We start from the raw sequence: 26,741 nt of genomic DNA on the forward strand, positions 1-26,741 counted from the left end.
AACAAGGCTCAGAGAGCAGTGACTTGTCCCAGACCCCACAGCAGGCTCGCTCCAGAGACAGAACCAGAGACCAAAGCTCCCGGCCAGCGCTCTCTTCATGCAGTCGCCCTTTCTAGATTGCAAAAGTATTTCACACATGTTACCTACTTGGCCTATACCTCGCCACACTGTTGCTTCCTGTCACCATCCTCTCATTTCCCAGAAGATGAAACTGGGGCCCAAAGAAGGAACATCACCCGCCCCAAGCCACCCAGCAAGAGACCAGATAAGAGCTCAGGTCTCCTGACCCCAGAGGAGGGATATGGCCACACTTCTAGATGCCCGAGACCAGCCTTCTACCTGTCAAGTTCCACCAGTGTGTGAGCTTCTCCTGAGCCTCCACACCATGAGCTGAAGCTTTGTACATTCCCGGGGACAAGCTGTGCAGAGTGGTGGTGGTGGACAGTGGCCAGGTGCCACTGGGAAGTTTGACCCTGTGGTCATCCCTTACCCCCTGAACTTACCCACGCTGAACTTTCCTGTTTATAATATGTTTGCATCTAGCGCTTCCAAGGTGTACTAATGACAAGCTCCATTTTACCAAAAGGCATACTTAAGCTCAGAGAGCGTTCAGAACTTTGCCCCAGAACCAAAGCCAGACCCAGACCCAGAACCTGGTCCATGGGCTCCGAGTCCAGTGACCCTGGGGCCTGGACCTGGGCCACCTGCTTTGTGCTTTGTGGAAGTTTTGCCCCTGCATGGACAGAGGGGCCGGACTGCATATAACCAGTGGTCAGAGGCCGGGGTGGGGAGGGGGACGGCAGGGGCTCCCGTCTGACCAGTCCTGGTTTCTGGTTACTCGTTGCCAAGAGATGAATATTCCCCAAAGTGGTGGCTGCAGACCTCACTTTTCAGTTTAGGGGAAGGTGATTTCTCCCTTCTTCTAGTCTGACCAATGGGAGGATGAGGGAGTTTAAAGGCCTGCTTTCCCCTTGTGCACACCTCCTGACAGTGGCCAGACAGGAAGCTGTATCTTCAGGAAGGGTCCAGGATGGGTGCTCATTTGTTTTGCTATATGCCCTGATGGATTGCTCCTTTGGGTGCTCTGAACCGTTTACTCATTTCAGGTGTCACAACAGCTCTATGAGGAGGGCTCTGCTCTTATCCCCACTTTAGAGATTAGGAAATGAGGCACAGAGAGGTTAACTGACTTGCTCAACGGCACACAGCTAAGAAGAGGTAGAGCTGGGATTTGAACCCAGGCAGCCTGACTGCAGAGGCCATTTTAAGATTACCGTGGCTCACTGAGCAACATTTGCATGGATTTCTGGTATCGATTCTGAACCATAAGGCAAAGCAAGGCCGCACAGCCCATAGGCTCTTAAATCTAGAGGGAGACAGTGCAAAGACTAACCATATTTGAGGGTTGCTGTAATGCTTGGGGACCCACGCAGATGCCTGCTTCAGGACCTGGCTGTTCCTCCCTAACTTCCCTCTCATATGCACTGCTGCGTTCGCAGGCTGCCCCCGGCCCGGGCTAGCCCCAGCTGCTGACACGCTAACAGCCCATTGTCCAGGAGGGAACACTGAGGCTCACTGTGACTTGCTCAAAGCCACAAAGTTAATAAATAGTGGAGCTTGAAGTAAAACCCTCAGCTTCTGCCTCTTGCTTCCTTTGATTCGTTGCAGAACTCTGAAGGGGATTCGCCAGGAACTGCGGTCACCTTCATGGGAAAACTAAGACCAAGGTCACAGGATAAGTATGACAGTCCAGCCTCCTAACTACTGAGAGGGCCCTCTTCCACGTCCTGCTCCCACCATTGGTCTGTGTCTGTTGCCAGCCATTTCGTCTCTCCATTTCTGGAAGGCGGAAGCACACCTTAGCCTGCTGAAACCTGCTCTGAGTCGAGTCCAGTCCAGGATGGCCCAACAAATACTCGGTCCCAGAGGGACGAAGTCAAGTCTTAGCTGCTGCTACCTTAGAGCTTGAGATGTCCAGAGAGCCACCTCCGCCGCCTGCCCCTCTCGCCACGTCTGCTGAGCCAGTTCTACCCTCCTGGGAGGATGGTTGGCCTCGTCACCAAGGAGGGGCCGGGATGTGGGTGGATGGCGCCAAGTTCTAAGGGAGCCGGCACCCAGCAAGGCCAGGAGCGGAGATCTCGGGGGCAGCAGTCCCTAACACGGGTCAGCGTTGCCCCGGGTACTGTGAGCCTGGCATCCATCCGGGCCGTGGGCTCTGCAGAGCACTGAGATGTCCGCTGCCCTCAGAGGCGGGGACCCGAGGATCACTTGTCCCTGAGGCTGGCAGGACACTTGGCTGTGGTCAGAGGGGCTGCTGGGGTCCAACCACAGTCCTAAATCCCAGAGCCTGCCCCCCCACGCACCCTTTCCCAATCCCCGTTTTGCAATCAGTCAGCCTGACCCAGTAAACATCCATGGCCAGAGCAGAACCCCTTTTCCTGACCCTTTTCTATGTGTTTCGGAGAAGAGCCGGGGGCATGGGAGGAGGAGCTGCCCCAGCCATCGGACAGGAGGCCAGGAGAGGACCTCTGGGTGCCGGTTGGGCAGCGCAAGCACCGGCCACCTTGCTAAACCTTCCAGACGCGCCTCACGCTCAAGGAAGAAAGGGCATCCGCGGAGAGGAGAGTGGACAGCATTCCGTCACTGTGGTTTTACGTGGAGGAGCGGGCGGGAGGGGTGGTTGTATGGGTTGTATGTCAAAATTCAGAGAGAGGTTTCACACTGCCTCCTGCTTGCTGTGCAACCCTTGGCAAGTCTCTAAGCGTCTCTGAACCATTTGCCCTTCAGAAAGGTGGAAGTAATCCCAGGCCTCCTCTGGCTTCATGGGTTAATGTTTCTTTACGAGGAGTCGGCTGAGCCGTCTGCCTCACCAAGAGGCCAGTCGTCTCTCGCTTTATTCCCATACAAGGCATACAAGGAGTCCTGGATCTTCCTCACACAGCAGCTGAGGAAGCTGAGGCACGGACAGGTTTACTCCCTCCACCAAATGCTTGATAAGCAGCTAAGGTCTGTGCTCAGGAGATGGGAGACTTTGGGGGAGCCTAAGGGACCAGACCCGGCTCTGAACGTTCCTGCCTTCCAGCATCCGTGAGCTCTGAAGAGAAGAGAAATATGGCTAAGCCCAGCCGGAATCCATCCGTGCCACCGGCGGGCCCCGGACACCTTCCCCGTATCTACCCAAGCGCTTGGATGGCTCTAACGCAGCGATGCCTTGTCCTCCTAGAGGCTTCTCAAATGCTCGCTGCACGCACGTGTGCGCAGGAAGTGCAACACGGGGCCATGTGGGAAGGGCATTCTAGGTGAAGGAAACTAAGTCAACCAAGGGATGGAGGTGGGAAAGCCAGAGCTGGCCCTGTAGCCTTCCCCAGCACCTCTCCATAAGGCTCTCGGGCCCCTTTCCCTGACCCACTCTGTGCTATTGCCTTACATCAGGGACGTGGCCAAGGAAAAGTGGAAACGGAAGTAAGATGGGTCAGGGCCTCTGCAGAGTAAAGGAACTACACCCTGTGGCTGACGGCTGCCTCCCTTGCCCTGTGCCCGTGTTTTCTTCTTTGGCCCTGAGAAGGAGGGATAGATCTAGAATTTCTGGATATTGATCTAGAAGTTTCTATGAGCCTGATACCAAGGAATTTACATACTTATGACATTACCTTTTTTTTTCCCCTAAAGCGTCACTGAGGTTGGCAGGACTTTTTAAAAAATGATTATTGTTATTAATATAAAAGTGACACATGGTGAATTTAAAAATTCTAATCAGCCAATGAATAAAATGCCAAGTTAAAGAAAGGAAGTGCGTTCTCCTGGCTTCTGGCCCCTGACATGGGCCTTCCTGTCCCCAGCACCAACTCCCACTCACCCCCACGAGGGAAGGACCGGGATGGTCCCTAACCCATACCATGGCCCCAGGTCCTCCATCCACAGAGCAAGCAGCCCACTCCCGGAACCAGCAGAGCTGGCAACCAGCAGAGCCGAGCCTCTCTTGTTCCAACAGGGATTCTCAACCCATTAGCGAGTCGGGAAACCATTTCAGTGGTTGACGATTAGCAATGCTCTACATAAAATAGGAGATAAGAGAAAGCATCCAGACGGCACTATTCGAACTCAGCTATAGCTTTGGCCCAAGAGGGAAACTGAGGCCCAGAGATCAAAAAGGACACCCCAAGGTCAGACAGCAAATTCTATCTGGGTATCTGGGTCAAGATTGCACATCCATTCAGGCGGCATTTATCACACACCTACTATGTTGTTCCTGACATCAGGGAGGCTTTGGTTCAAATAACCATGTATGCATCAAGAATAATTAATCCTAAATAATATTGTATCAACTCTAAAAAATGCACAAAGTGTCTAACACGCCAGGTGAGATCAGTCAGACAGAGAAAGACAAGTATTGTACGATCTCACGTCTGCGTGGAAACTAAAACAAATGAACTCAGGGGCACTCAGGTGGCTCAGTTGGTTAGGGGTCTGCCTTCGGCTCAGGTCATGATCTCAGGGTCGAGCCCTTGCATTGGGGTCCTTGCTCTGTGGGAAATCTGCTTCTCCCTCTCCCTCTGTCCCTCCTCCCTGCTTATGCTCTCTCTCTCACTCAAATAAATACAATCTTTTTGTAAGTAAGTAAATAAATAAATAAAACAAATGAACTCATAGGTTAATGGTTGCCAGAGTGGGGAGGTGGGGGAAAGGGGTGAAGGTGAGCAAAAGTTAGGAGAGGCATGTGTTGAGGGGACCGTGATCATGGCCAACAGCACTGCATTGTATGCTTGAAAGGTGCTGAGGATGTAAATCTTCAAAGCTCTTACCAAAAAAAAGGTAATTATGTGAGATGATGAATGTAGGTAACTAACCTCATTGTGGTAATTGTTCTGCATTATGAACACACATCAGATTGGTTCATCTTAAGCTTACACAAGGTTAGATGCCAATTACCTCTCTGTAAAGCCGGGAGAAAAGTTTTGGTTTTTTTTTTTAAGATTTTATTTATTTATTTGACAGAGAGAGAGCACAAGCAGGAGGAACAGCAGAGGGAGAGGGAGAAAGCGGGCTTCCCGCTGAGCAGGGAGCCTGATGTGGGGCTCCATCCCAGGACTGTGGGATCATGACCTGAGCCAAAAGCAGACATCTGCTTAATGGACGGAGCTCCCCAGGCACCCCAAGAGGAAAAATATTTTTGAAGAGAGAGAGAAAGTTTCTGCTGGAAACCAAGAAAATTGAACATCTCCAGGCAACAGATGTGGTCGGCCTCACCAAATGCTGTCAAGTGCCTTGACCAGTTTTTCCTGGGTAACGTGGTCCCTATTCAAACAAACTATTGAATCCTCCCAACTCTAAGACTCACTTTTCTTGTTCAAATTCCAACATTGAGGAAATCAGGACACCCCTTACTATCAGCATTTGTCCCCACCACACACCAACCTTGCCAACAGATAAATAAATAAAGGCTCTTACTAAATCATTACAGCATCTTACAGTCAATGGGCGGGGGGGCGGGGGAAGAATAGGTTGTCATGACGACAAGGGGAGGAAGGCACCGGAAAAGAGGAGGTCGTCAGGCATTGACTGTGGACCAAGATTTGTGCTGAAAGTGTCACACATTATCTCATCAAACATCAGGAGCGGTGGGGTGGGGAGGTGTCCTTTATAAGGGAAGGAGAGACATTCTTCCAGTTTAGCATGATAAAGGACCAGAGCCTTATTTCTAAAAAGCAACAGTCTCTCCAGCTGGAAAAGAGGAAAAACCAAGTTTATTTCTGTTGACTTTGCACATCCCAAGAGCCCCTCCCTCTCCCAAACATCACCGAAGAAATGACAGTCTGACCAAATTCAGTGTTTTCTCAGAATTTGTAAAAGGCTTTTTTTTTTAAAAAAAAAAGATTTTATTTATTTATTTATTTGACAGACAGAGATCACAAGTAGGCAGAGAGGCAGACAGAGAGAGAGGGGAAGCAGGCTCCCCGCTGAGCAGAGAGCCCGATGTGGGGCTCGAACCCAGGATCTGGGATCATGACCTGAGCCGAAGGCAACGGCTTAACCCACTGAGCCACGGAGGCGCTCCTATAAAAAACTTTTAACATATATAAACACAGCAAATGCTTCCCCGTTATGAGTGTTTACAACACTAGGAGACTGATTTTTTACATAGGTATGAGACACAGCACCTGGTTTTCTGAGATGATTCTTTCCAAAGTTTTGGCTCCTCTCTGTTTGACTGACCAAGCTACACGAGGACTTGCTGCTGAGCTGGGTTTGCGCAAATCTCAAATCTCTGAATAACAGGTCTTCTGGGCTTTGAGGACCTGCAAAGAGAGCAGAGATTCAGGCAAATAGACTGGATTTGTTTTGCTAATTTGTACTTGCTCGCTATAAAATATAGCTTTGTGAATGACACACGAATCTTGGATTTTCCCTTCCTTCCTTCCTTCCTTCCTTCCTTCCTTCCTTCCTTCCTCCCTCCCTCCCTCCTTTCCTTCCTTTCTTTCTTTTAATAGGTGTGGTCGATTCCAGCCATAGGGAACAGGAAATGCAGCCTAAACCTTTACCCCCTTTAGAGCCAGAAATAATGGTGAAACCAAGATCAAGGGTGAAACCAGACTTGCCTTGCCCTTCATCAGGATCAAAAGCCCCTCAAGGACATGTCCTTGGCAGTTTTCCTTTCTTTTCCCTACTTCCAGGGGGCTGCATTTCCCTCCTTACCTTGGAGGTGCACCTTTTGATCATTATCAAGCCATCCTTCAGCAGCCACTCTAGCTGGCCCGGAGCTACCCCTCCCCAGAGGGCCCATCTCTCCCTCTGCAGCCACACCAAGATCCTGCTGGAGACACAGGCTGTCACACGGAGCTGCAGTGAGGGACCAGCGACCTCAGGAACTGGCTGGGGCAGCTCAGTTTTCCCAGACAGCACATCGATGAGCACACAGAGGGCTGGGTCCCACGGCACCTTCCCACAAAGGCTCCCGGAGCCCGATCCTATCTGCCATCTCCCAGTGAAGCAATCCACGTAATTAGCCGCATTAATACCAGGGCTGTCTGAGGCCGCCTGTCTCAACCCTAGCTCTGGGCGCCTGCTGCAATGAACGCTTTAATGATTATCAGCTCCCTTCTAGCCAGCTGAGGGTAGAAAAATGGGGTCTCACTCTGGGATGGCTGCCTAGCACCCTACTGTCCAGAACAGGTTTTTCTAGAAAGCTCACCCCTATGAGCCAAAAGAGCAGTGTTTGGACATGGAAGCCAGGGATTCCGGACCTTGCTTTGGCTCTGGACATTTTCTGTTAACCAACCTTTTCGAGACATTTTTTACGGGCAAAGCCCTCTAGAGGTTATTGAACTACTCTAAGGAAGGTCCTCTGATTGGTGCAATGTCCTATGGTTTCACAAAATAAGACCCATGTATGAGAACAGACAAACGGGGTGGGTGAGGAGCAGGGCTGATGTCTACACTGACTGAGCAAGGAGAGAACCACTGTCCCTGAAATGAATCACGATCGCCACTTTCAAGGCTGTTCTTTGAAGCAGAACCAGGACAAGAACGCTTGAAGAATGCGCTGTGTGGCCTGAAGTGACTTGCTTGATCTCTCTGATACTTCCATCCTGATAACTCCAGGACTAGCTAAGTCACTACCCTGATTATTCTGCAGGCTTCTGGGCAGGTGGGTTTGCCTCCAGAGACCGGAGGGCAGCCAGGCTCACAGGGCTCTTCCAGAATGATGCTGACAATGGTGCCCACAGCCACTGGGCACTGGGGAGGAGGGTGACTGGCCCCCCCTGGGGGCAAAGGGGGCGGGGGGCTTACAGGCAATGAGGGACCTTGAAGGGCAGAAAGGGAGGAGGCAGAATTAGGGTTTGTTTAGGTCTAAGAAACAGAAAATTAAAGAGACCCTCATCCCTGTGGCTCTGCCACGCCAAACCCCCAGAACCTTCCTTTTCAGAATTGCCCACTTCCTATGGAGACTACATTGCTCAGCTGTAGTGCCCAGTCTCTCACAGGGGTCCCAGGCCCATTCCCAAGAGGATAGCAGACATGGGGCATGGATGAGCACGTGGGTTGAGGTCAAGCCAGGAAAGATTTGCCAGACGCCCCGTCATGCGTGTCTCTCCCAGCGGTCCCCATCTCCCCTCGACCCTTTCTCTTTCAAAGCCCATTCCAAATGCTACCCCTGGCATTTCCCCACCCCCCATAGCAGCACGTGGGAGTGGCTCTGCGTTCAAACCTGACCTCTGCCATTTAGGACCGCATGCTCCTCAGTTTCCCAGACTGTCAAATGGGGAGTATCACAAAGGCTCATTGTGAGAAGTCAGTCTAACACACATACCATCTCTAAAATAGCACCCAACGCCTCGTGAGTACTGCATCAGTGTTAGCTATGCCTAATTACCGCGTTTCGTCTCCCTTTATTCCCTCCTCTGGGAATCACTGTGTATCAACATTGGCATAACGCCTCGTCCAGGAGGTGCCAGAAAAGATGGGCTAAGTCATTGATGAGACTTGAGTCGGAAAGCCAGAGGGAGCGGGCCTAGAGGTTCGTGGGTGGGTTCCGAAGTCCCACAGCCCGTGGGTGAATTCCAGACCTGCTACTTACAAAGGGTGACTTTGGCAAGTTATCTAGTCTCAGTTCCTTTATCTGTAAAATGGAGATTAAAATAGCTCCCACCCAAAAGGATTCTTGTGCAGATCAGCAAGGTAAGGCCACAAAGACTGCAGTAGAACACAGGGGCTGGGAAGCAGTGCGGGCCCTACCGCTCTCGCTCGTACAGCCACTGGCCCTCCAAGGGGCCAGCGCCTCGGGCTGGAGCTACCGGGCACAAAATGAAGAAAGGGACCGGTCTTGGAGTCCTCTTCGTCTGCTCCCCCTCCCACATCAAAACACAACTCTCCTTACCTTAGTCAGTCAGGCAGCTGTGGGAGGGGTAGCCTTAGTGCACAGAGGACAAAAGTCCTTACTCTGCCAAGTACTATGTGTGTGGCCTTGGGCAGGTCACTGCAGATCCCCAAACCACAGGTGCTGGTAAAACACCACACCAATTAAGTCATTCACATCATTAGACTACCTGGGCCTTCCCCAAAGGAAACAGCCAGAGAAGCTCCTTAAGCGTTGGTCCCTACACAAACATTTATTGATCACTGGGCTATATGTTGAAGATGCGGTGCTGTGCATGGCGTAGGGAGTCTTCTAGAAGTTTCCAATCTCCTCCGAGTGGCAGAGGCTCAGACAGAAAGCTCCACTAAAGGTGTCGAGAGGCTACCATGCACTGAGCGCTCACTGCAGAAGGCATTAGGCAAAGACCTACTCAGACATGCCTCTTTTCTTCACCTTGTACATCTCTATACTGTAAGTACGATGGCTGCTATAGACATTTCACAGCTGCAGACACTGAGGCTGAGAGAGGTTACTTACCGTTCACAGAGTCACACAGCTAGTCAGCTGCTCCAAGTGGGGAGCACAGAGGAGGACCCTAGCAGGAGCAGAGGGTTTGTCAAGAGAGAAAGCTTCCTGGAGGCCGTGGAGTCTGCATCTTGGAACATAAGGAGTCAGCAAAGGGGCAGGGAACACAGCTATCACCAACTGGGAACCACCTTAGACTGCTAGGTAACAGAAAACACCCTTTTTGACCTCTGTTACACATGGGGTCCACTTGCTAGGAGTTAGCTTACCCTAACCAACACACTCCATTTTATAAAGGTAGCAAGTGACACATTGAGAGGTCAAGACATCTGCTCAATGTCACAAAGATAATATGTGGGACTCAGGGATTCAAACCCACTGATTTTAAAGCCTGGGCTCAAAATCATTCTTATGACTTGTTTTTTAAACAGGTTTATTGAGGTATTATTCACAGCAATAAAACAGATCCTTTTAAGAGTGAAGTTTCATGACTTTTGACGAATGCAGTCATGTACCCCTCAGCACAACCAAGACCTAGAACATTTCTGTCATCCCCCAAAAGATCTCCTGTGCTTTTTGGCAGTGAACTCCTGTGTTTCCCCTTCCTCCAGCCCCTGGCAACCACTGACCTGACTTCTGTCTCTATATTTTTGAGATCACATAGTATGTGTATATGGCCTTTTAGGTCTGGCTTCTTTCACTAAGCATAACATTTTTTTTTTTTTTTAAGAGAGAGAAAGGGAGCATAGCATGAGCAAGGGGAGAGGCAGAGGAAGAGGGAGAGAGAGAATCCTTAAGCAGACTCCTTCCTGAGTGTGGAGCCTGATACGGGGCTTCATCCCAGGACCCTGAGATCGTGACCTGAGTAGAAATCAAGTCAGCCGTTTAACAGACTGAGCCACCCAGGAAACCCACTAAGCACGAGGATTTTAAGATTCACCCAAGTTATTGCAAATATCAGTACTTTATTCTTTCCTGGGTAGTATTCCAATGCACGGAGGTACCACTATTTATTTGTCCTTTCACTAGCTGATGAACACCTGGGTTGTTTCCAGGTTGGGGCTATTACAAGTAAAGTTGCTATAAACATTCACACACAGATCTATGTATGGACTCATGTTCTCATTTCTCTAGGGATTGATGAGTTATATGGAAAGTATAGGTTTAATTCACAAAATACCGCAGCCATTTTCCAAAGAGGTCTCCCAGATTTTTATGAAGACGGCAGCAAAAGTGAAAACGAAAACCTTTGTCTCTACCAAAATCCTAATCCAAAGCAAAGGCTTCGAAGACAAGGAAGACAGTGCTGACAGGTGTCTACGGCCACCAAAACAGTGAAGATCCACACATCACCTACTTTCAGCCCGGGATGCTGTGGCTCCAGAAGCCATACAAGCAATCTTACAAGAGCATCCCTAGGAGAAACAAGCCTGACCATGATGCCACCATCAAGTACTCCCAACCATGAAGTTGGCCATGATGATCAAGTCACACTGGTGTTCCTCATGGACACCAAGGCCAACAAGCACCAGATCAAACAGGCTTCGAAGAAACTCTGGGACCTTGATTGGCCAAAGCCACTACTTTAACCAGGCGTCATGGCGAGAAGGCACATATTTGAGCCCTAACTACTAAATACTTTGAGTGTTGCCAAAAAATTGGGATTACCTACACTGAGCCCAGATGGCTAATTCTAAATATAATAACCTTTTTTTAATCATCTTAAAACAAAGCAGTTATCCCATTTTGTCTTCTCTCCAGCAATGTGCATGAGTTCCAGTCCCTCTGAACCCTCAGCAGTAGTCGTCATTATCAGTCTTTTAAATTTTCGCCATTCCAGTGGCTATGTACTGGTGTTCCACTGTGGGTTTTTTTTTTTTTTTTTACTTTTTATTTATTTATTTATTTGACACAGAGAGAGAACACAAGCAGGGGGAGCAGCAGAGGTAGAGGGAGAAGCAGGCCCCCTACTGAGTAGGGAGCCCATTGTAGGGCTTGATCTCAGGACCTTGGGATCATGACCTAGACTGAAGGTAGACCCTAAACTAACTGAGCCATCCAGGCGCCCCCACTGTGGTTTTAATTTACATTTTTCCGATGACTAATAATACCAAGCATCTTTTCACAGACTTACTGTTGGCCATTCATATATATTCTTTGGTAAAGTGTTTATTAAAAAAATCTTTTGGGGTCACCTGGGTGGCTCAGTGGTTTAAGCCTGTGCCTTCCTCTCAGGCCATGATCTCAGGGTCTTGGGATCGAGCCCCACATTGGGCTCTCTGCTCAGCAGAGAGCCTGCTTCTTCCTCTCTCTTTCTCTGCCTATCTCTCTGCCTACTTGTGATCTCTCTCTCTGTCAAATAAATAAATAAAATCTTTAAAAAAAAATCTTTAAAAAAATGTTTTGACCATTTCTTACTTGAATTGTTTCTCTTACGAATATTTTCTCCCTACTTGTGGCTTGTCATCTTACTTCCTTAACAGTGTCTCCCAAAAAGCGTTAAGTTTTCATTTTGATAAAGTAAAATTGAGTATTTTTGTTCTTTTGTGGTTTGAGTTTTTTTTATGCTGTCATTTTGTCTTTTAATTATTTAAAATTGTGTTTATGCCTCACCTAGAGAGAGCCTTCTTTGCAGGATGACACTGGGAAGTGGATTTGCAGAAATCACGGGGTGATTTTCGAAGGTTACATTTACACATCACAATTACTTTGTGGGGGGAAGGGTCCTTGCTTTTCATGTGGCATGTTGTGGCTTTTTGAAATCTTTGTTTATGACAAGGGCCACCAAATGAGAAAGAAAAAAGTTAAGGCGATTTGAAAAGGCAGCTCAGAAGTCTTGTGAGCCCGAGACTCTCTTGGCAGAAGCCCGATGCAAAAAATAACAGAGGAAGGAGTCTTGCCAAATGAGTAGAAGAATGTGACAGACAAGACCCATGGGACCGACACAGGCATCTTAAACCTGTGGACAGGCCAACCCCCAAACCTGGGCTTGTCCGGGAGAAAACTATTCAACTGCTTAGCCAGACTCCCACAAGGACCCATTTATTGCCTCCCATGTTTGGGCAGACTTTAATAACCAAAGCACAAGGCTTCTTGCAAACGGCCCATCCTTCCCCCTGTGGTTACAACCAGCCAGGTAATTCCGGAACAATCTGACTCCCAACTTACCAGGAAGGGACGAGAGTAGGCAGCATATTTTCCATGGCTTTCTCCATGTCCCAGCGGCCCTGGAGTTCACTGGTGCCAGCCCGAGGTACTTCAGGGCTGACGGTGCATGATATCACGTGGTGCTAACGCCCAAGCCTGCAGCTGCTGACCCAGTCTAATTCGAAACCATGTCCGTGCCTGCTGCTGGCTTATGGGCCCATTCCACAGCTCCGAGACGGCATAAAAGGTCACACGCTCTGGACCAACTGGATTTTCAAGACCATCTGTCCAAATCTGGACTTTTCAAGAGAGAGAGATCCAGGATCATGAGAAGAGTGCCTTCACTTTGGTGTCAGAAAGCCTGAGCTTCCAGCCCCTGGCCCACCATGTCCCAGCTCTGTGGCCGAGGGCAATTCACTCCACCTCTCTGGTCCTCTGTTTCCTCATCTATAAAACAGGGATTCATAAAATAACAGAGGGGTACATGGGATGACACACAAGCGCCCAGCACAGGCAGTGCCTGGCACATTGAAAGGTCTCAAGCAAGCACATCTTCTCTCCCCTACAGACAGTCTGACATCAGGTCCATGAAATCAGCCACTGGGGTTAACATGGACATGGACCTATTTCTCTACATCGGTGCATATCAGCTTCCATATTGGTAAAGAATGCTCTGAAGCAAGAGACCCGGAGCTGGAAATATCTATCTGAGCAACGTCACCAACCGGAAGTAGAAACAACAGTTCAGATGAGACAAATGGTCGACCCAGTGGACACACTGGCGTTCAAGGTCAGCTGGAGGACAGGAGACAACAGCTGAAGACCAGAGAGAGTGGCTAATGTGACAGGAAATGTGTGGACACCACAAAGAGCACAAGGAAGAGAAGGTCTAGCACATGCTCAGGACACTTGGCTTGGCTTTTGGGAGGTCGCGTATCACAGGGCAAGCGATGGGGGGGTGAAGGTGGCAGAAACGCTGTGGTAGGTGAGTGAATGAGCTCAGAACAGAGGGAGAGAAAAAAGACAACAGTTCAAAGCCAAAAGCCAAGGGGGTCAAGGGATAATGTCAAGACAGGGAAGATCTTGGTTCGTTAAAATGCTGCAGGAAGAGAAGGAGAACAGACAGTGACCGAAAGCCATCAGGAACCTGGGGTTTTGTTGGATCCACATGTGGAAACCAATGTCCAGGCCATGGTGATGTTGGTGCAATCCTTCGCAGGGGCTGTTGGATGAGCTTGCACAACTTTGACTCAGGAGTGAAAAAGAGCAAGGTCAGGGCAGTAAAGGGCTCCAGCAACCCTGGGACAGAGTGCTGGTCCTGGGACCACCAGGCAATCCATGGATTCCTCCTGGGGTCCCAGTCTCCAGCAGCATGCTCAGAGCAGGGGAATGGAAAGGTGGAGAATCACTACATTGGCCACATGATCCTCAGAGGACAGTGAGGATGAAGTCCAGTCAGGAAGGTGGACGCTATCTCAGCTCTCCTCTGAGAACAGTGAAATACCATGGGGGATGTGAGGGATGGCAGTCTTAGGAGGAAGAGCAGAGAACCTGAGACTAGAGGCAAAAGCTCAACCCTCTGGGGTTCCATAGCCATAGTGGCTTTGACTAGTATCTGTCTTGTCCTTCGCAAAGGGCTTTCACAGACAGCATCTGAATTTGGGAGAGAATTAGTCCCATTTTGCTGAATTGAGAAACAAGTTCCAGAAAGTTCAGTGGCTTGTTCAAGGCCATGCAGCTGGAGATGGCAGGGCTGGGACCCAGCCCCCTATTTCAGGGTTCATGGTCCAACTCCGTCTCCCCACCCAGGGAACTTCTGAAATAAACCCAAGCAAACACACATTTCTGAAGCACCCTTGTGTCCTAGGTGCTGTGCTAAGGCATGAATGATGACTTTTATGAGTGGTAGAGGTGTTAGCTGTTTGGCAACACCCACCCCACAGTCCTTTATTGCAACAGGACTCGGATTTCACTTGGGGGAACAATGTACCTTTGGACTAAACCAGACATGACTATCCTGCTCACCAGTGTCCCGGCAACTTAGGGCTCCTAACATGACCCAGTTCTGGCCAATGAGCTATAAGGAGAAATCTGCCAGGTGGGGTTTCTGGGAAGATTCTGCTTTCTTGATAAAAAGGGACAGACTCAGCTGTCTCCCCTGGTCCTGCTTCTCTATGCTCCTTCCCCTGCATTGCTTGCGACCTGAGACCTCACAGATTCACATGTGACCCAAGGCCTGAGGATGGTGACCTTGCATTCTGCAATCATGAGCCCACAGCACCAGGATATGGAAGATGAAAAAGATGAAAAGCTCCCATTTCTGGCAACACCATGGAGCAGTGGAACTAAGGCCAGGATCCACATACCTGCAGACTTCCAGCCTTGTAAGAGAAAAAACAAAAAACAAAAGCATCTATTTGCCCCAGCCACTGATATTAGACTTTTTATTGCCTGCAGGTAATTACATTCCTAACTGACAAACAGGCTCGCTCCAGGAAGGAGGCAAGCCCCAAAGCCAAATCAATAATCCAATTCAATTATGTATTCATTTCTGTGTTTACCGATTCCTAGCTACCAAGTTTAAGTGTCAGCTTGATTGGGCCATAGACATTTGGTGAGACATTATTCTGGTTGTTTCTGTGAGGATGTTTTCAGATGAAATTAACTTGTAAAAAAGTAAAACAGATTGCTCTCCCTAATGTGGTGGGCCTCATAAATCAGTTGAAGGCCTGAACAGAACAAAACATTGATCATCTCCCTGATACAAGGAAATTCCTCCTGCTTGACTGCGTCTGACCTGGGTCAGCAACTTTTTTCCTGCTTTCAAACTCAAACTGAAGCATCAGCTCTTTTTGGGTCTCGAGCCTGCCAGTTTTTGGACAGGCGCCACACCATCAACTCTCTCCCGGTTCTCAAGCCTTTGAACTCAGACTGGAACCACATCTTCAGCTTTCCTGGGTCTCCAGTTTGCCAACTGCAGATCTGGGAACTTGGCAGCCTTCATAATCATGCGAGCCAGCTTTAACAAATAATAGTTAGCTAGATAGATAGATCAATCAATCGATCTTATTGGTTCTGATTCTCTAAAGAATCATGGTTAAAACAGCTGCTGATTTTTTTTTCCAACACATAAACTGTATATAAATGGTGAGAGCAGCTATACTCATATTAGCCCAGAAATGGAAATAACTTATATGTGCATCAATAGGGGATAGAGAAACAAACTTTGATCTATCCATACAATGAAATTCTACAAAGCAATAAAAAGGAGCCACTGCTGATATACATAAGAACGTGGATAGATCTCAGAAGTATTGTGCCCAGTGAACAAAGCCAGACACAAAAGATCTCTTACTCTCCATGTATATGGAACCATCTAGAAAAAGGTGACTCTGATATATAGTGGCTGAGAGCATATCCGTGGTTACTGGGACCAGGTACAAAAACATTGGGGTGGTAGAAATGCGTTCCATATCACCGTTATGTTGGTAGTTACATGGCTGTACACATTTGTGAAACTCATCAAACTATATATTTTAAATGGATGCATTTTATTTAGGTAAATGTCACCTCTCTGAAGTTGAAAATGTAGGGGAGCCCGGGAGGCTCAATCGGTTAAGCATCTGCCTTTGGCTCAGGTCATGATCCCAGGGTCCTGGGATTGAGCCCCGCATCAGGCTCCCTGCTCAGTGGGAAGCCTGCTTCTCCCTCTCCTCCCCACTCCTGCTCTCTCTCTCTCGCTCTCTCTCTCAAAATAAATAAATACAATCTTTTCTAAAACTGAAAATGCAAGAAAATACTTTTTTTTTTATTTTGAAGTGGATCACCTAGGTGGATATAATCCAAATATTTATAAATTAAAAAGTGGAAGACAGAGAGGCTGAACATTAGATGAGGCCAAGACCAAGTCCACTCAAAAAACGCACACTGATCACTTGATTTCAGGGACCTGCACACCCAGAAGACAAAGCAAAAAAAGGAAAAAAAAAATGTTTACAAGTTTTCCTATGCCCATAAGGGAACATCACAGTGCTCATAAAATACAGTTGCATCACTGAGATATGGTGGCTTGGAAGTATTATGGGAACACAGAGAAGGAAATGACTAATTCTGTTTGGGAAAACCAGGAAATGCTACAGAGATGAGGGCAGGGAAAAGAAAGAGCTAATGCTGGCTGTTAGGGGAATGTGGATGTGCGAGGAGGGGGAGTGGGCTCCTTGCAGGGAAACAATCAGCTTAACTCATTTCCTAGATGCCCTTCAACTCCAAAGAGGTCGTGGTCTCAGGAAGCAGGAAGAAGGCTGGGGCCCGAGCCTGTGTCCCTGCAGAGCCAAGGGAAGGAACAGTGGCCCCAGAGCCAGGAGACTCATTTCTTAACCCACCGGTTCTCCGTGATGCATCCAAACGAGGGTGAGACCCTAGGTGGACTTTGTCTGGAAGGCCTTCACCCGGTCAGCACAACCCCTTTCGCTGCGGGACGAAGGGGCGGCGGAGGGGTCCCTGAGAGCTCGGAGCTGGTGGGGAGGCGAGGGGAGTCCTCGCCCACCCAGAACACTTGACGCTTTTAGCCACCACTCTGGCTGGGTCTTGCTCAGTTATCAGCCATGGGTCGTCCCTGCCCACACGGATGACCTCTCCTCCCAGCTGCGTTCCGCAGTCCGAGTCATGCCTGATTATCACCAGCTAATGAGAATTCCTGGCCTTGGTCAGCTGCCCACACTCAGGAATGTGCTATTCATGAGAAATGTCAACTTTACGAAAACGAGTCCTGTGTGTCAGCTCTTTTTCCCACATTCAGGGTTTACAGCTGACAGGACTTCGTTTCACATGATTTGCTGATGGGGAAGAGGCCGTAATCCAGGAAACTGCTCTGACAAATCATCCCTGGGCCAGCAGAGCATTCTGGAACATTCTTTTTATTTGTCCCCTTAGAAGCCGTCTGGAAAGGGAAACCTCGGGGATTTAAACAAGGCTAGAGTGGGAGACGGGATGCCTAAAGGGAGAAAAGAGAGCAGTACCTTGAGGACCCCAGCCCCATGTCCCTTTCTGTACTCGCAGAACGGCTCCCGCACTGACAGGAGAGCTAAGACCTCCATGCCAATCCCAGAGCCTGGCAGAATCGAGTGCCTCTACTCAGGACGAGGACATTCCACACCATGACCTTTCTTCTCAGTCGTTCAGAGGTTTGAAATTATAAAGTCACTGCTACCGAAGACGACAGTCTGTGTTCTGGCCCTGGGTAGATAATGGGGACAACATCAACCAAGCGCCAACCCCTCAGAGAGCACACCTGTACACCCCTGGCCATGTGGCTTTCTCTTTTTCTCCTAATCTGACTTCTGGACTCACAGAGGATGAATTTCATAAATGATAAGAAGTGCCATCCTGTAGACCTCCAGCAGGACCTGTCCCAAAGATGCATATGCTAGGCCACAGGACTGGAAAGGGCTATTCCTCAGGGGAGACCTTCCATAAATGCAGAGACCCTGGATTGTAGGCTGCTGGACATGACAGGTCTGGACGGAGACAGCACAGGAAACACTAAAGCTGTACAAACAGAGAGAAAGGGAAGGCTGGGCTCCCACGGGCCCCTACCCCGCCCTACCCCCAAGCAGCGCCAGCTCCCCTGAGGGCCCACCCAAGCCCGGCCATGTTCCCAGGTAGTCAGCTGCATCCTGCGAGCTTACAAGGGCTGTCCGCCGAGCTTCCCACAGCCCAACAGAGGAAGGTCCAGTGGATCTGCCAAGATTGGGAAACCCAGGCCCAGAGAAAGGCCCCACGTCCCACGTCCCACAGGTAGTCACAGGGGAAACAGCCTGGTTGCCAACAGCTGGGGCACTGCAGTCAGAGGCATCTGCTCCTCTGTGCTCTGGCATGGCCTCCGGGAACGGTCCCAGGGCCACCCTGCCGGGCTTCACAGCTCAACCGCTGGCCTGCTGAATGACTGTGGGCAGCTTATTTAATCCCTCTGAGCCTTCCTTTCCTCCGCTGTAAACTGGGAAGCATGTGGGCACCCACGGCACCTGCGACATGGGAGCTCTCACACTCATACCCTGAGAGAAAGAAGCCAGACATAAAGGGCCGCGCTGCGGGATTCACTGATTTGGTGTTCAAAAACGGGCCAACTGCTTCATGAGTACGGGGTTTTCTTGTGGGGTGCTGGAAACGCGTTGGAGCCAGACAGAGTGACATTGCCAACATACTAAATACCATAACATTGTCTATTTTGAAATGGTTAATGGGGCACAGGGGGCTCTTGGCCGGCTCAGGAGATAGAGCGTGTGACTCCTGAGCTCCGGGTTGTGAGTTGAAGCCCCACGTTGGGTGCAGAGGTTACTTAAAAATAAAATCTTTGAAAATAAATAAACAAACAAATAAAATGGTTAACTTTGTTATGTGAATCTCACCTTAGTAAAATTTTATTTCTGTACTTATCTATTCAATGGGCCAAACTCACCTAACAGGCTAGGAGTCAAAAGAATGGTTACTTGAGCTGGGGAAAGATGGTAATAACTGAGGGGGGACGAGGGAGCCTTCTGGGAGACACTCTGTATCATAATCTAGGTGGTGGGCCATCTCGTGGGTAAGAACAGATCAAGTTCCAGGCTTGAGATTTGTTCACTTCGAGGGTTGTTGTGATAATGAAACGAGGTAATCCATGGCAAGCTCTTTAAATCAGCCCTGGTACATAATAAGTGCTCAATAGTCTTTTTCTTTTTTAAAGACTTTTTTCTTTGAGAGAGAGGGGGGGTGTGTGTGTGTGTATGTGCGCCTTGGGGGAGGGGCAGAAGGAGAGAGAATCCTCAAGCAGACTCCCCACTGAGTGTGGACCCTGACGCGGGGCTCGATCCCAGGACCCCAGGATCATGACCTGAGCTGAAATCAAGAGTTGGACGCTCAACTGACTGCCACCCAGGAGCCCCAGTGCCTCATATCCAATCTGTATGAGAAGACAGATGTTAGCTGAGCCTACCGTAGTGATCACATCACAGCATATGTAAGTTAAACTATCGTGCTGTATGCCTTAAACTTAGTTTTTTAAAGATGTTATTTATTTATCTGAGAAAGAATGTGTATGAGAGAGAGAGAGAGAGAGAGAGAGATCGTGAGCAGAGGGGAGCAGCAGAGGGAGAGGGAGAAGCAGACTCCCCACTGACCAGGGAGCCCCATGCGGGACTCAATCCCAGGACCCCAGGATCATGACCTGAGCTGGAGGCAGATGCGTAACTGACTGAGCCTCCCAAGTGCCCCTATGCCTTAAACTTACGCAGTGATTTAAGTAACGTAGTTCTCAATAAAGCTGGAAAAAAAATAAAAATAAGTAAAATAAAATAAGAATAGGATAATTATCTCAAAAAATAAAAGCTCATGAGCCTGGTGGTGGGTATTATAGAGAGCACATATTGCATGGAGCACTGGGTGTGGTGCATAAACAATGAATTTTGGAACACTGAAAAGAAATAAAATGAAATGAAAAAAATTTTTAAAAAAAAAGCTCAATAATTAGTAACAATCATTAGTATGATTATTATCTCATACTGCTCGTAAGATAGTTAGTATAGGGGGCGCCTGGGTGGCTCAGTGGGTTAAGCCGCTGCCTTAGGCTCAGGTCATGATCCCAGATCCTGGGTTCGAGCCCCACATCGGGCTCTCTGCTCAGCGGGGAGCCTGCTTCCTCCTCTCTCTCTGCCTGCCTCTCTGCTTACTTGTGATTTCTCTCTGTCAAATAAATAAATAAATAAAATCTTTAAAAAAAAAAAAAAAAGATAGTTAGTATAGGAGCTGGCTTTTCATACACATCCCCCAAATAGAAGCAATTCTCATGCATATTAAATTGGACCCAAACCTCCTGACTCAAGATTCAGAGCACTTTGCAAAGCACCATCCTGCCCACTCAAGAGGTTCGTTTGACATAAGCATTGGGGAAAAGAGCCAAGGATTTAAGGATTAGAGGTTGGTACAACATACCACAGGCTCCAGATAAACTGCATTACCTCCCGCAGACTAGTCTGGGTGCAGAGCAAACCGTTTACCCTCCCACGGGCAGAACTTGAAAGGGAAAAGTCACCTCTGGAGAAAGACTGTCCTTGCTGCATCCTGCTGACAGGTGGAAACCACCCAGCTCACTAATATGCTTCCCCTTTTTAAAGAGATTTTATTTATTTATTTGTTTGTTTGTTTGTTTATTTATTTATTTGCTAGAGAGAGCTCGAGCAGGGAGGAGGGACAGAGGGAGAGGGAGAAGCTGGACTCCCCAGTGAGCAGGGAGCCCGATGCAGGACTCAATCCCAGGACCCTGAGACCATGACCTGTGCCAAAGTCAGTCACCCAACCGACTGAGCCACCCAGGTGCCCCTAATACACTTTCCTTACGGCACCCTACATTGCCCAATTATATTTGATTGGCAAGGTTCATATGAACCCAGAAGAATGACCTCCTCTGCGTTGGGCCACACTGTCCCAGGTACATACTTACTTCCCTGGGACTTATAAGGTGTGGACAGCTTTCACCCAATTGCATGTGTCTCCTTCCAAACCCCAGCTCCTTGCGGCAGCAGCCCTATGCCCACCACCTTTTCAGCCCAAGTTTAGCCCCCAGAACATCACAGAGAATTAATACATATGTGAGGATTGGAGGGAGAGAGTGAGGGGCTCCCTGATGGGGCAGACCTTTGAGAACAGAATCATTTCCCTCCCTCTGACGCTGAGATTTGTTCAGGAAGGAAACACTGAAGCAGAAAGAGGCCAGTCTCAGGGCGGGGGGAAGTGCACAAGCTTCCTGGCTCTTTCTGAGTCAGTTTCATTCCATTTAGAAAGGATGATCAAGATCCAGAAATTGCAGTGATTGTTGGCTTGGGGTCAGAAGGGAGAATGAAGTTAGGTGCAGAAATCTTGGTTCTATGATGCTTTTTGTTTCCATCATGGGTTCAGATCTTACTTTTTATCAGCATGGTGATTTTGCAGCATATAATGCCAACCACAACACATTTTCATCTAGACTAACTGATGCAGGACTCAATAAAATAAGGGCAACACTTTCCCTCTGAGGTCTTCCTCCCCAGAGCCCGTAACTGCAGACTAATTATGAAAGAAGCATCAGACAGACCCCACCTGACGCACATTCTACAAAATCCCTGCCCAGGATTTCTCAAGACTATCAAGGTCATCCAAAACAAAGTCCAAGAAACTATCACGGCCAAGAAGAGCCTAAGGAACCACAGCACGAAATGTAATGTGCTATTCCAGGTGGAATCCTGGAGTCATAAAAGGACAACAGACAAGACCAAGGAAAGCTAAATAAAAATGTGAATTTTACTTATTAATAATATATCAGTATTGGTTCACGAATTATAAAAATAGAAAAGAAATGAAGAGAAAAGAAGAAATAAAAGGGAAAAGTACCATTCTAATGTAAGACAATACTAGGGAAAACATGGTATCTTTGTAGTATCTTTGCAATTTTTCTGCAACTCTAAAACTATCCTAAAATACAAAGTTTATTTTTTTGACAAAATCACTGCAGAGCATTCCTCAAAATGTCAACGACCTTGTCCCACTCACCACCCCCTCAAAAACGTACCTCTCTTCAAACCACCACTTAATGTTGAAGACAGCCTGAGGCAGGTAGAGGAGATGATCCCTGCCCGGGGCCACCTCCCATTTCATTATTTCAAAAATCAAAATGACTCTAATATTTTTAGCCGTAGACTAACAATTTTCCTATTTTGAGTATCCAAACTTGACAATTTAGTCATGTAAGAATGCTATTGGTATTTATTGCTTGCCAAGCATCAAGAAATATCCATGAGAGAAATAAACAGGGTCCCTTCCCTCCTGGGGTTTACAGTTACATCCTAGGATGCATGGCAGACAAGCGAACCAATACAGGGATGAGGGTGTGACAGTGACTGAGAACTTCTGCTCAGGGTTTGCTCCGGGGGCAGTGGCAGGTGGTCAGAAGCCATCCACACCCTTTGGCTCCGCCCCTCTTTGGACCAGGAAGATGGTTAAATGAGGTCTGATACAGCCTGTGGCGTTCAGGTTAGAGGTTTTTCCAGCCCTAGTGATTTGGGGCCTGAATCTTATCCTCAAGACAAAAAAAGTTTTCTTCCAGAGGCTCCATTACTTCAACAAGTCATTAATAACTCTTCAACAGAAAAATACGTCTTGAGTGTCTGGTGAGTATCCACTGCTCTGCTAGAAGATGTTTATATTGTGAGAGAAGACCCAGAGAGCTCAAAGTCTAGCATCAGACATAAACCAGAAAATAGACTATGAAAATACAGGGTGGGAGGTGCTAAGGTAGAGAGCAGAGGCCTGCAGGTCATCCCAGAGCAGATACCCTGAGTGGAGGCATCTTTAAAAATCACCCTTACTGAGAAATCATTGACATCAATCAAATGCATCTGTTTTAAGTGTACACTTCTATGAGTTTGAAAAATGTGTTTACCTATGTAACCAACACCACTATCATGATGTGGAACATTCCCATCACCTTAAAAATCTCCTTTGTACATCTTTAGACTCAATCCCTGCCCTCCCCACTCCAAACCACTAATCTGTTTTCTGTTTTTATACTTTTGCCTTTCCTAGAACTTTCTGGAGTCCTTCAACATATAGTCTTTAGTTTCTGGCTTCTTTCATTTAGCCTCATGCCTCTGAGATTCATCCATGTCGTTGGGTGTATCAGTGCATTCCTTTCTGCTGTGGAACGGTGCTCCTTTCCAGAACTTCCCTCACCACTAGAATAAACCACTGGCTGATGTATTAGTCAGGATGGACTAGGTTATGCTGCAGTAACAAATAGCCCCAATTCTCAGTCACTTACAACAGCACAAGTTTACTTCTCATTCTACCCTATGTGTCCGGCACAGATTGGTTGCTCCTCTTCTCAGTTTCACCTTGGAACCCAACTAGACAGTGGCAGCCAGTTAGGGGGATATGACTGGTTGTGATGAGAGAGGGAAACAGAAAATATGTTTTAAAAGGTGTTGACTTTATAGGCTTCTCCCCATTCATTCTTTTCCCATTTCATTGTTCAAAGCAAGTTAAATGACCACATGGGGGTTGACCATGACAACAACGTGCCATCTTCCTAAAGGAGGGAAAGTAATAATCACAAATGAGCTGCCTCTGCCACTCCACTGAGGGCCTCTGGAAGGAAGCACTGAGCACAAGTCAAAGCCACACTCCCTTGTTTGGCGGCGTGCCCTTGAGGTTTGACAAATTAAGCAAGACCAAGAGTTCTTTTAATTTGGCCTAGAGCCCACAGGTTTACTTGATCCCAAGTTGGAAAGTCCTCCTACAGTCACAGATCCTGTAGAAAAGTGAACGAGCCTGCTATCATCAGAGGACAAGTCCCCCTTCCAAGTCACCAGAAGGCAATGTGTCAGCTGGCAGGTAAGGAAACTCCTCCAGGTTCCGGCTGCTTCCAAAGGGACCGAGCACCTTTAGTATGTGGGCATAAGAATGATAATTCATCAAGTGCTCTACAGGCTTTGTTGCATTTGATCTTCAAAACAGGCCTTTGAACCCTATGACCAGGCAGGTAGCAGCATCCCCAGGGGGCAGATGAGGCCATGGAGATGGTGAAAATCCTTGAGTATCACTGGTAAAAATACAAAATGGTGTAACCACAGTGGAGACCAGTATGATGGTTCCTCCAAAAGCTAAACATTGAAGTGCTATATAATCCAGCAATTCTGGGGAGGGGAGTGGGGTATATATCCAAAAGAGAAGGAAGCGGGGACTCAAACTGGTATTTACACCCCAGTGTTCATGGCTGCATTATTCACAATAGCCAAAAGGTAGAAGCAACCCAAGTATTCATTGACACATGAATGGATAAACGAAACATGGTTTATACATGCAATGGAGTAAGTATTCAGTCTTAAGATGGAAGGAAATCCTGTCACCGGCTACCACATGGTGGAAGCCTGAAGATATCACACTGTGAAATAACCAGCCACAAAAAGGCAGATACTGCATGACCCCACTTCTGTGAGGTACACGGAATGGTCCCATTCACAGAGACACAAGGTAGAATGGCGGCTCCCAGCAGCTGAGGGAAATGGGCGAGGGGGGTAGCAGCGGGGGGAAGTTAAGGCTTAAATGGGCACAGACTTTCTCTCTGGGAAGATAAGAAATATTCTGGAGATGGATGGTGGTGATGTTTGCACGACCATGTGAATGTAGTTAACGCCCCTGACATGTACACTTTAAAACGGTTACGATGGTAAATTTTACATCATGTATATTTTACCAGCCTGATAGTAATAATAAAAGGACAGAGTCAATTAACTTACCCAAGGGCACACAGGCAGGGAGAGGAAGACTCAGGGCTTAGGAATTGGAGGCCAGGGTTTATCTTCCAGTATCTCATGGCTTTGCACTGTCCTTGGCTCCATCTCGGTGCCAACCTGCCTATCCTGCCTCCCTCAGTTCCCTCTGTACCCGACTGGCGGCTATCCCCCTTCCCCAGACCCAATCCCGGTAGCTAGAACATAGTGTCCGACATCCCTGATCCACTCATTCATTCCTCCATTCATTCCTTCAGCAAACAGTATCAGAACATTCGATATGCATCAGGCTCTCCCTGATCAGGGACCAACAGAGCCCAGTCCTAGCGCTCCAGGCCAGACTCTCTCTGGGCACAAAGTCCTGAAAAATAGGGATGAGCAGGAAGATACAGAAATGCAGAGGAGGGGGTGCCTGGGTGGCTCAGCGGGTTAAGCCGCTGCCTTCGGCTCAGGTCATGATCTCAGGGTCCTGGGATCGAGCCCTGCATCAGGCTCTCTGCTCGGCGGAGAGCCTGCTTCCTCCTCTCTCTCTGCCTGCCTCTCTGCCTGCTTGTGATCTCTCTCTGTCAAATAAATAAATAAAAAATCTTTAAAAAAAAAAAAAAGAAAGAAAGAAATGCAGAGGAGAAGGCTCTCGACTCTGCCTGGAGACATCAGGGCAGGCTTTAAAGGGAAGAAGACATTTGATCTGAGCCTTGGAACATAAGCAGGAGTTTTCCAGGAAGAGAAGGAGAAACATATTCCATAGAGAGGGAGCACTGGGTACAAAGTCACAGTGACAAAACAGAACAGGTGGCCAAGGAATCCCAAGTCGTTGAGGACAGGCCAGACACTTGGGAATTTAAGAAGTTTGCAGGGACCCTGTCACACCATGGAAGACCTGTTAGGTCAGAATAAAGAGTCTCACTGTCTTCTTCTGGGTAATGGGGAGCCATTGCAGGACTGAACAGGGGAATGGCATGGTCAGAGTTGCATTTTATTTTTTTTTAAGATTTTATTTTATTTATTTATTCATTCATTTATTTATTTTATTGACAGAGAGAGAGGGAGTACAAGTAGGCAGAGTGGCAGGCAGAAGGAGAGGGAGAAGCAGGCTCCCTGCCATACAGAGAGCCCAATGTGGGGCTCGATCCCAAGACCCTGAGATCATGACCTGAGCCGAAAGCAGCCATTTAACCAACCGAGCCACCCAGGCACCCCAAGAGTTGCATTTTAGAAAAACTATATAGAAAGCTCATAGGGAGTCAAGGCCAGAGGCAGGAAGTACAGCAACGGGAATGTCGTCAAAGCCCAGGCAAGATGTAAGAAAGGCCTGAACCAGGAGATGGCAATGGCTATGAAGAGACCAGGAAGTCAGCACCACAGGAGAGAGATTTTTCTGTGGTTCTGTGGTTCACTGCTCTGTGCTCATTCCCTGGCACACAGCGGGTGCCCATAACTATTTATTGAGCGACCCATAAATATTTGTTGAATGGCTGACACCAGAGACAACTCAGCAGCAGAGAAACAGGACTCTGAACGAGTGGATGGACATGGAACGAAAGAGGAACTATGGAAGAGCAGATTCTAAAATGACTCCCAGGTTTTGCCTGAGCAACCAACGAGGCTGAAAGGAGTGTCTCATTGAGACAGGAACTTGGGAGCGAGAGGAGCATTAGGTCGGACGATGACGCTCCCAGCTTTGGGCTCTCCAAGCCTCCGGTGCCTCGGCTGACCATCCAGGCGAAGAGGAAGGACGCCAGGCGGCGCTGGGTTTAGACCCAGAGTGGGAAGGTGAGATCTGGGCTGCAGAGAGGCATTTCCTCTGGGAACAGTAGGCTTTACTATTTGGGCCAAATGTCCTTTTCGAGCTAGGAAGGCAGTGGGGCCTCTGCTAGCCTCCCCCAACCCCCGGAAAAATTCCAGAGAAGGCGATA

General features: G+C 48.2%; 1 long non-coding RNA gene across 5 annotated transcripts in view; it reads right to left on the reverse strand.

The window, feature by feature from the left end:
• Positions 1-26,741, reverse strand: part of LOC125098520 (uncharacterized) — a 56,325-nt gene that overhangs the window by 20,793 nt on the left and 8,791 nt on the right. For 2 of the 5 annotated variants that reach the window (XR_007126853.1, XR_007126854.1), the window contains 2 exons: positions 12,548-12,973; positions 5,731-6,296 (listed from right to left, as the gene is read on the reverse strand). This is a non-coding gene — a long non-coding RNA (uncharacterized LOC125098520). Of the gene's footprint in view, positions 1-5,730; positions 6,297-9,391; positions 9,510-12,547; positions 12,974-26,741 lie in introns of those variants that run through there. The other 3 variants (XR_007126857.1, XR_007126856.1, XR_007126855.1) reach the window with 3 other exon arrangements.

The sequence above is a fragment of the Lutra lutra genome, chromosome 4 (genome assembly GCF_902655055.1).
Source record: "Lutra lutra chromosome 4, mLutLut1.2, whole genome shotgun sequence".
Lineage (NCBI taxonomy): Eukaryota > Metazoa > Chordata > Mammalia > Carnivora > Mustelidae > Lutra > Lutra lutra.